Source organism: Chanodichthys erythropterus, chromosome 17 (assembly GCF_024489055.1).
Source record: "Chanodichthys erythropterus isolate Z2021 chromosome 17, ASM2448905v1, whole genome shotgun sequence".
Taxonomy (NCBI): domain Eukaryota; kingdom Metazoa; phylum Chordata; class Actinopteri; order Cypriniformes; family Xenocyprididae; genus Chanodichthys; species Chanodichthys erythropterus.
In genome coordinates this window covers 40,812,676-40,821,658 of record NC_090237.1, presented here as the reverse complement: position 1 = coordinate 40,821,658, position 8,983 = coordinate 40,812,676, and positions in this window count along the sequence as shown.

Here is an 8,983-nt window from a genome sequence, read left to right as displayed (position 1 = left end):
AAGACGCATCTCTTTAGCCAAGCATTCACATAACTCATCTCATACCAGATCAACTGCACATGACTATCTTTGCTTAATGTTATTAACAGCAGCTACACTAATTATTCTCCATTTGTTTTTCTTTTTATCTCGGGACACCCGTCCTGAGGTGACTAGAGTAAATCAGATTGGATCATGAAAGTTGCCTCTCATTAATTATCCTAATTATTGTTAACATGTAATTCATTACTTCCAGGAGCTCGTTGTTTCTACCTTAAATTAATTTGCTAACAGTGACTGTAAATTGCCTAAATTATTACATTGATAGCAAACTGCGTGATTATATGTACATTTCTTAAATGACATAATTTAGACACAGTCCCCTCCGATATCAGATTACTCTAAATCGTAATGTTGACATGCACTCCCTGTAAAGCTGCTTTGAAATGATACGTATTGTGAGAAGCGTTATACAAATAAATGTGAATTGAATTGAATTAATAAAGCTGCAAATTTCTTACTTCAGTTGTGTTTCCAAATGTTCTTCTGATCTTAAATGTACAACTGAGCAAAGAAAGGGGAAGGTTCATTTTCAGTCCCATACGAGTTAACAGCAGTTGCTGGAAGGGAGAGAGGTTTTTTCCAGGTTTGTACCTTTATTTCACAATTAATGATCTGAGAAGTTTCACAGCATCATAAAACAATGACATTTCAGCCTGGTCTCATTGTTAATACGTAGTTATTAATACGTAACTTTAAAAGACACAAAACGTACATATTTGTACGTTTTGAATGGTGCTAAAACGTACAAATACTGACGTAATTATGGCACCAAAACGTAAACATACTTACGTTTTTACTGCGAATAAAACGTAAAATATTTACGAATCTTTCATGTCATAAAAATATATGTATAAAATATATATAAATGTTCCCTTTTTAACATTTTTAGATGAATTTAATATCCCTAAACCCCACCCCGAACCTAAACCTACCCATTTTATACATAATGTTAAAAGAATAAATCATAATGGACAGAAATGTGTAGGAAAATGACAATTTTAGTAAAAATATGACATTAAAACGATATTTTGAGCCACTTATCCTACACCTACCCCTAAACCTACCCATAACAATTTCTTAAAACTACATACTGTTAATAAATGAAAAACAGACAAACAAGCGTAACGTTAATCACAATCATTTATTTTTTGCAAATATGTCAAAAGTGGTACCAAAAGTTAAAATGATGATGAGTTCCAGTCGCAGTCCTCTCTGGTTGTAACGTAATAGTTTTTATAGGGTACAGAGCAGAATATAATTTATTAATCCATGAAATTATGAATCTGTCTTCTCTCCGTGAAGGCGCGCACTCATTTCAAATGTCAATCCACTGAAACACGGCATGTCGCAATCTGCGACGAAGCAGGTAAGAACCAATGAGCGTTCGATATCAGTGCCGTAAATCATGTCGTAACGCTTCTCGAGGGTGGCGCAGGTGCACTGGCGCTATTTTTTAAATTTGAATCATAACGTGCGCGGGCTTTGACTGTGACGGTCGCTGTTGCTGAGAATGAAGGTGAAGATCGACAGATAAAGGGCTGAATTTGAATCTGTTCCTCGCAAACATATGGATTCTAAAGATATGGAGTACAGCAAACAAATAAAATGGGTGTGATTTGTTAATTTATGTTGTGTTATCTTATGGTTGTATTGTCAGTCACTGCATAGGAAAAAAATCTCACAGCAAAATATTACAAAACGATTATAGAAATGTTATTCATTTTAAGGTTTCAAAGTGTAGTCTCGTTTAACATTTATGTAACGTTAATGACAATTGAACACAACATATTTGAATCATTAAAGCCACGATTTTAATATTAATACATGGTAATTCATATACATTCACACTTTACGTTAGATGTTTTACGTTTTTTAAGCTGCTAATACGTAAGTATTTGTACGCTTTAGTGCTATAAATACGTCAATGTTGTACGTTTTTGTGTGTATGAAAACGTTAGTAAATGTACGTGTGGTAGAACCACACTTCACGTAAAAATACACACGTATTCTCATGAGATCACGTTGCTAAGAAAGAAGAGATCAATAATAGACCTTTTTCACAAGAATCGGAAATCACGTGACGCAGGGTAAAGTTAGTTCCGCTATGCGTCTACGGCTATTACATTGATATGCTCTTTTCTCAAATATCGCTTCTTACCTTTTCTGTTTTGTCTGTTTTCCAAATAGCTTTTGTATAATCTACAAAGAAATTGTAGATATACAGCCACTCAGACCGTTGATCGAATTTACCGGAAGATGGATTTATATCACCAGCTGTCATACAGCAAAGGCTATGCAGCTACGCATTCAGCAATTTCCCAGATCGTATTACGTACTACGAACATTTATATAATTTAGTAATTAAAAAAATTAACTCCCAATATATACTTTAATGTGTTATATAAAGTCGTGAGATACATAATATTGTCGTGAGTTTAATAGCTACGTTTTAAAAAATATATAGCATGTCTCATAAGGCATCACATCCCACATTCAAGCATATGTTATCATTAATCCTGATCGATTAAAGTGATTAAACTAAGACATAATTTCCAAAACCACACTGTACACAACCATCAGTCTTTGCATGTTGCAATAGCACAACAATGCTGCGCATAATACACACTTTAAGATGATGATGACAGGAAAATGAGTGAGAGATGACTGAAGTGTTTATATCCAGAAATATCATGGTGCGAGCAGTCCTGCTTCACGAATCAGAGGATCAGGCTTGTGTGATAAGGGATCTACCAGTCGATTTTCCCCAGCACGTCGCTAAAAACACTCTATACATCTCATTATGTGCATACTATCCACCCTAAATAGTACTGAATATTAATAATGTCACATAGTATGCACGTTTAGACACAGACACTGTCTTTACAGCACATGGAGCGTGATAATGCACAGCCGCGCCAAACATACACGAAGAATATAACCAGTTTAACCGCCATCACTTCAAATTATTTATTAAATTTAGCTCTTAATGAGAGCTCTGTCTCACCAATAATTCACCAAGACCGTTCAAACATTTTCAAGACATTTAATTCGTAAAACGACTTTGATTCCCGAACTGGTTCTGATCGAGGCTATCTATCACTGTAACCGGAAAATCTTTTACACTGCGTGGCTCATTCCGGAAGCCAAAAACCCGGAAGTGTGAAAAAGGTCTATAACAACTTTGTAATAATAAGCAAAAAGATTTTCTTTTTTTACTTCACATGTCAAATCTGTTTCTTCTACTCTTATTAAATGATTCACTGATTGTCATTCATCTCATTCTCTGGCTGACTTCTGTCAGCTGATCTACTAAACACTACTTATATAAACTGATGTAACATGCATATTAAAGTCTATTATGTGTCGGGAAGGTGTAAGATCATCTCCTGTCCTCAGGGGGGAGCTGTGTTGAGTGTTTTATTGAGTCAGCTGTTCACTGGTCACACTTCTGTAGCGGTGGAGAGATGAAGCTTCACGAAGCTGTGAAGCTTTCAGCCAGATGGGTTGAAAAGTGGTTCATTGGACCAAGCAAATATGGTGCAGGAAAAAACTGTCAGGAGTTCATGATACATTAACATACACACACACATAAACACATGTATAAATAAATAATAGTTCTGTGAAGTATTTGTGCTCAGTGCTGTTTCATAATTTTGTAACTGGGCAGTCCTTTTGTTGAACATACAGTAATGAAGTTCTTTAGACTGAAGGTGAAAGTGATGAAGCTGGACTAGAGAGAAGCGGAAGAGCTTGTGTAACATGAGAGGAAAAACTAGGTTAAAATGTAACTCTGAGTCAGTGTCACTATATATATCAACTCTAGCTGGATTGAAACACTCAGTTATACATGAGTTGATACATACAGATCATACTGTATTATTCCTGATACTGGACATAGAGTCACTCAAGCATCTAATGATCAACAATTATCTTCATATCCAGAGATTTCAGCAGCTCTCTGATCAAGACAAATAGTTCATTCTGAGAGTGTGTTGTTTGTGTTACGTGAGGAGACTTTGCATATTCAGATTTTTTACTGGTATGTTTTAATTTATTAATATAAATCATTATAATCAGTTAGATGTACTGTGTTTCAGGTACCAGTGGAGTGGATGTGACTGATGTGTTCATCGGTTCTGGTGAAAATGTCCGTCTGCCCTGTAATAATGATCTTTCTGACTGCAAATCAACTACATGGACTTATTATAACAGTTTCAGACATTCTTGGTCAGTTAAACTGATTATTAATGGAAAAATGAATAAAGACACAGAGAGGCTGAGTCTGGGATCTGACTGCTCTCTGAACATCAAGAATGTCACAGAAGAAGATTATGGATATTACAAATGCCAACAATATGTGAATGGACAAAAACTAGTAACTGATGCAGATGTTGATCTGCATGTTCTTCATGGTGAGTTTATGATTATTTGGTCAGTGTAAAAAGGGCAGATTCTCCCTTTAAACTCAGATGATGATTGAAGAGTCTGTGATTTGTGTCTTGTGTTCAGTTTCAGTGTCTCCATCATCCACAGACTGAGATCAGTCCAGGTCGCTCTGTGACTCTCTCCTGTCAGTTGAATTCTAGATTCTCATTATTTGGTCAGTTATGTGGGTCTTCAGCTGTCGTGGGTGAATCAGGCTGGTGTTGATCTGAAGACAGACTCCAGATATCAGATATTATTCTCATCAGATCACTGTAACATCACTCTGACTACAACACTCCTGAATGAAGATGACAACAGAGAGTGGAGATGTCAGCTTACTCTCAGAAATCAACTCCAGACCTCAGTCAGATACACTGTCAAGTATTCAGGTGAGAAACAACTATTACTACTGTAAAATATGATGTTAATGTCCTCCAGATGAACATCTGAACATTCATCTTCTGATTCCAGTCAGCAGCTCAAACTCTGAGAAGAAATCAAGCCAAACTACAGCAGCAGCTCCTACACAAGGTTCATGATCACATGATCACTGTCACACATCATCAGTCTCTTCACTTATATGTGTTGAAGTGAACTAACAGACGTGATCCACAGGTCCAGCTGACACAGCATCAGAAACTGAAGTCAGTGTGACTGCTGGATCTTTATTCAGAGGTACGACACGTTCATTTCTACTGACAGCTTTACACCATTAAACTATCAGTCAGTCTGTAAATGCTTCATCAATAACTGTTCATAGTTGAATCCCCTTGACTTCAGTCATGTCCAGTTTCTCTTCTTCTTCTTCTTCTTCCACACATGTTTCCTGCAGTGATTGTGATGATTGTTGAGATGGCAGTGTTTGCTGCTCCTACTGTGATTCTTCTTCAGATCATCTGTGCAAGAAGAGCTGGTGAGTTTGAGCTTTACACAATCTGATGATTCACACTCATCTGATCTGGATCAATCATGGTAAAAACACATACGAGAGGTCAGTCCATGCTTTTATTTTGCAGGGAGGAAGGACTCGCAGCACCCAGAGGAAATAGAGATGCCTACAATATTACAATAAAATACTACTGAGTTTGGAGACCATCTGAAACAAGATTTAAAACAGCAAAAACTCACAGTGGATTGTTCACTGTTTGATGTTCTTCTTCTCAGAAAACAGAGAAAAAACCCAGTGAAGAAAAAGTGACACCATCAAGTTTGGATTAAAATATATTTACAAATAAAAGGCCAGATTTATTTTCATTTTTATGGGTTTGATGGATATGTGCCTACAGTGTTGAATGCCATTTTCTTCTGGTTCATATATAAACTGCTTTAAATATAATATTAAATACAGTAATGGACAGACTGTTTGTAAAATCTTCTCAATCATTCTCATATCTTGTCTTTTCATTCCTGTTTTCAGCAGCTTTGTTTATTTTGAATGATTTCTACTCATTTTCTTAATTCTAATTGTTTAATATGTGTCCTTTCCTGAGATGTGTTACAAATATGGTGATTCATGAGCTTGTAATGTGAGGATGAACAACAGCAAAGATAAACTAATAATGAAATGATTCAATAAAACTTTAATAATTCACATAACGTTATTCTGGTTAGTTTAGAAATCCACTTTAACTAACGACTTTAACGCACTTTACCTTCTCTCACAGCCTGGTTAAAAGAGCAAAGTTATTGGTTTAGACCTGTAAGTGCAATTATTTTTAAGGGCATACAGATATTGCCCAAATTAATTCACCATAAAATTTAGTTTGAGTATTGTTTGCTCACATCAGATACACTATGTTAATACAATATAACTCTTCAGTAAATACTATACAGTCTAAGTCTGATGCTCATTTAATTCTGTCCAAGCCCCGCCTATTCAGTAATGTGGACACATTCAAGTTTTCATTTAAAACTGAACATTTTGCTGCAGGGATAAAAGAGTTAAAGGTATAAGATGAAAAAAAATAGAATGTAACAGTATTCAACTGTAAATTAATTTACGGCAACATACTGTAAAAAACATCAATTTACTGGCAACCACAGCTGACAGTAGATTACCGTAAAATCAAGTAAAAAACAGTAATATTCTGTAAAACATAAAAAAAGTTATGTAAAAGTTAATTTCACTAGAAATAGAAAAAGTTATGCAAAGTCAATAACTGATAAGGAGAGTAAATATTGAACTGAAGTGTTTTATGTGTTTTTGTACAAGATGATGAGGTAGGAGAGATCTTTAAGTTTAATTAATTCATTTTGGGGGTTACCATTGTGCTGGAGAGTAGATCCTGTGCTTCAGTCAGTGATGAGCTGAGAAACACTGATGTTATGCTGCATGTTGCTTTATTTAAAGACAGTAACTGTGTAGTCACTGATGCAGTGATAAGCTGTTTGCTAAGTACTTTAATACAGTGGTTCCCAACCACATTCCTGGAGTACCCCCAACACTGCACATTTTCCATGTCTCCTTTGTCTGACACACCCATTTCTGGTCTTGGAGTCTCTGCTAATGAATTGATGACCTGATTCAGGTGTGCTTGATCAAGGAGACATGCAAAATGTGCAGTGTTGGGGGTACTCCAGGAATGTGGTTGGGAACCACTGCTTTAACACATACATGTGTGCTATTGCTAGCTTAGACAAACGGCAAACATTTGAATTAATGAAATTAAAAACATGACTTTATTATACGTTAAGTGTTTGCAGTTAAGAAATAAATTTTCAGTTTTCAGTTGACTCAAATGAAATAAGTTCACAGTACTAACGCTGTATAAAACCTATTTTTTAAACTCGAACTGTTTGAAGCAATGGGTTTGTTTTCCCAAATGAAATGAGTTAATTTCCATGGTAGTATTACAGTAACATACTGTAAAACAAGATAGCTGTAAGAGTTATTAACAGTTCATTACTGGCAACCACAGCTGCCAGTAGATTACCGTTATTTTACAGCACAATTTTTTACAGTGTTCAGAAGACATTTTCCGGTGAAAATTCTTACTTTGGTCATACTTCCGAGACGTGGAATCTGTGATTCCGAAGTACAGTATCCACACCGATGTGGTGACTGACAGCAAACATTACATTAATCTGCTCTGAGGAGCCGTGCCGATGCACAACCCATGTAAAGATAATAATCCCGCATATAACTGCAATTGCAGGTTTCAAACAGAGATGGGGACAAATATGCATTTCCAGCTCTAGAAATCTGTTAAAATTCCCTCATATATCCAGGTTCCCAGTTTTGAAGTTAAACTTCAACTCTGTGTCATGGTGTTGATGCTATGGCAACACTCCACATGTGATACACACCGATTTCTGATTGGCTAAGGCAGCCAGATGACATCATAAACCATAAAACATCATCAGCTCAGGATGATGGATTTAACCTTCATGCTGAGTTTTTAAGAAAAAGTGTCAAACATACTGTGTCTAGTTGGTTTAAAAGTACATGATGTCATGGAAATGCTTTTTCACAGTGATAAAACGATGTGATCAATGTGATCGATTCACAGTGAATTGCTGTAACTCCCGTCTGGCTCTCTTTAAGAGGGAGTTTGAGACGGTTCTGTCCCTTTCTCAAAACTCAGCCGCTAGCTCTGCTGCTCTCATGCCCGACATGGAAGCATCAGTAGCCCTATCTGATCTGGAGCATGTTGTTGACCCGGTCTGTCTCTGAAGGATCTTATGAAGGTGAAGAAGTGTCTCCAGATGCAGTCCTGGAGCTCCGGCGCACCACAGACCTCCTGAAGTCCTGAGCTGCCGGCCTCTATCTTGCTGCAATGGTTGCCATCGAGTTGCATCTGTGGTTGAACATTTTAAGGGCTCAAAGAAAAAGAAAAGTCTTCCAGGCTTTAATTAACACTATCGAGACAGTGATCCAGAAGCTCAGGAGATGAAAGTTAAATCAGTGGTGCTTAAGAAATACATCCCAGTTGCAGTCAGAACATCTGTAGTGTTAATAAAGGAGCCTGGATCTGATATATTTTCTCAGGGCTGGAGTGAGTAAAGCAGCACGTTATAATCCATGTGTAGAAACACTCACTTCTTTAGAGACGCTCATGTAGTGTGTGCAAATACTTTCTGTTTGACCAAACTGGAGATAATGCTCATAATTACTTTACAATACTTTAAAAACTGTTTTAGAATTCGTAATCTTTTCACTTTCAAACCGGCTTTATCACTAATAATTTAATGATTTTTTTTCTAGAATTTAATGGCATGCAGTAATGATCTCGAAAGAATATCCTATAAACTGTCTTCAGAGGAGATGTGTGTTGAGTCACTGTGGTTTACAATATACACTTTATCACACTGAAGAACATGTTTCACAACCAGTGTTGAGTCAAAGTCAGCTCTACCTCAGGTTAGTGGTTAGATGTGGGTTGACAGTGTGATTTACACAGAACATGTTTCACACAAATGTAAAGCAACACTTCACTGTGGTATAGAGTCAATAAATATCAACTCGTTCAGGATTTAAAACTAATTTGCAGTTCAGTTGTCATCAAAGGATGCTCAT